The sequence below is a fragment of the Megascapheus bottae genome, chromosome 8 (assembly GCF_031878675.1).
Source record: "Megascapheus bottae isolate mThoBot1 chromosome 8, mThoBot2.hap1, whole genome shotgun sequence".
NCBI classification, from domain to species: Eukaryota; Metazoa; Chordata; class Mammalia; order Rodentia; family Geomyidae; genus Megascapheus; species Megascapheus bottae.
In genome coordinates, this window is record NC_143516.1 from 46,776,489 (window position 1) to 46,778,266 (window position 1,778).

The following is a 1,778-nucleotide window of genomic DNA, read 5'->3' on the forward strand; positions in this document are numbered from 1 at the left end:
GGCCTTACTGATTTTCTAAAAAAGGAAAATCGTCTTCGTATTTCTTGTGTTTTTTGAATTGTGCCTCTGGACTCTGCTTAATGTTTGGTAAGAACTGGATGACTTCTAAAGATGAAATCCAAGTTAACATGCATTACTAGATCATTACTTTCCCATGAGCAATGTTATCTTGGGCAACTTTCTCCCATTTGAAAAATAATTTGGGGATTCTAGAGAATTATGGAAAGCATTCAATGGTAGAATAAAAAAGAATCTTATTTTATACCTACAAAGTATAGAATTTTAAAATCACCAATATCATTGTGTACCAGAAACAAGAAGTTATGCCATCATTTTGGAAGAAAGCACAGTTACTTCAATCTGAAGCAAACCCCAAGTTTCATTGCTTAACTCCAAGATGCACTGACTACAGAGCCCCAGGATCTAGTTACTCAATAAAGCTATTCTATTTGAATAAATATGGAGACAATGGGGCAAGGAGTGAGGCAAATTAAGGAACCAAGGATAGGTTGTTTAATAAGAAAATCAGTGTTGTGCTCACTTCAGCAGCACACATACTAAAAGAGGAATGATACAGAGATTAGCTCAGCCCCTGTGCAAGGATGACCTGCAAATTTGTGAAGTGTTTCATATTTTTACGCCCTTCAATCAGAGAGCTGTATGGTCAATGTTTACCAGACTTAAAATCAAATCAGTCAATTCCCAATTGATGTACATTGTTCCTGAAAGCGTTTGAAAAATATGAAGAGAACAAACACTTCCCATTCTTAAAAAAAAGCTGGAAAGAAAATCAGTGTTAATCAGGTGATGAGATAATGTTCTGAAGAGAAATACTTGGTATTAAACTATCACTGCATTAGTTGAAATAGTGGGAGACCCCTTACATTTTATTCAGAAAAACAATTGCTACCCTGAACCCTAAGCCCAAGTTTTGCTATTTATTTTCAATAGCCGTAGGCAAAGATACACAACCTCTATGCCTTACTTTCTCCATCTGCAGAAAGGTAGAAATGGTACTTATCTGCCTTCCAGGAGTGTTTGGGCTTAATTAGTTGTTTTTAAAGTACTTTAGAGATACAAACAGTATAGATGCTAAGTATCATTATTATTATAGAAACCCTATGTTAAGTGCTTAACTGCATTTTTTTCTTTTCAAAATATTGCAGTTTTCCATCTGTCATTTGTAATGTATCAATTAAAAGCTAAAGTCTTGAGTTTCCTCATGTGACTCTGTACAGAACTGTGTCTAAGTCAAATCTTCCTTGCAGTATGCACAGTATTCAAGTGCTTTGAGGAGGTCTCTCAAAACTCACTGTCACCAAGCAACAATGTTGCATAGTCCTTGTGTAACTATTTTCAGAAGTGATCATGGTCCTGCAAACATTATGATACTAAAAATAAATGAAAACCAGTCATGACTTTGCCTCTGAATATTATCAGAACTACATGTTGACTCCATAATAGAGAAAAGCCATTGGAATTTGTGGTAGGTATTGTCTGCTTTCTCTGCTCACTCTTCTCCCTTATTTTCTTTCTTTTTCTTTTGCCCTGCTTTGCCTTCATTCTTTAGAACATGAAATGAAATGAATACAATGAAACAATTTTTTAAATTTCTCCTTCAGTGTATCTTCTTTTTTCATATATTTTTATTGTAATTAATAGAAGGGTTACATTATATTTGCCAGTAGAAGGTGTATTAATTCACATACATTGATATCCTTTCTCATGTCTTGGTCCAATTTTCCTCCCCCCCCCACCCCCATCCCCACCCCCTTCTT

General features: G+C 35.2%; 1 non-coding gene across 1 annotated transcript; it reads left to right on the top strand.

The window, feature by feature from the left end:
• The first annotated feature begins 533 nt into the window (after positions 1-533).
• On the top strand, positions 534-637 carry LOC150059900 (U6 spliceosomal RNA). Its single transcript, XR_016536530.1, has one exon. It is a non-coding gene; the product is annotated as a U6 spliceosomal RNA (small nuclear RNA).
• Positions 638-1,778: the final 1,141 nt, after the last annotated feature.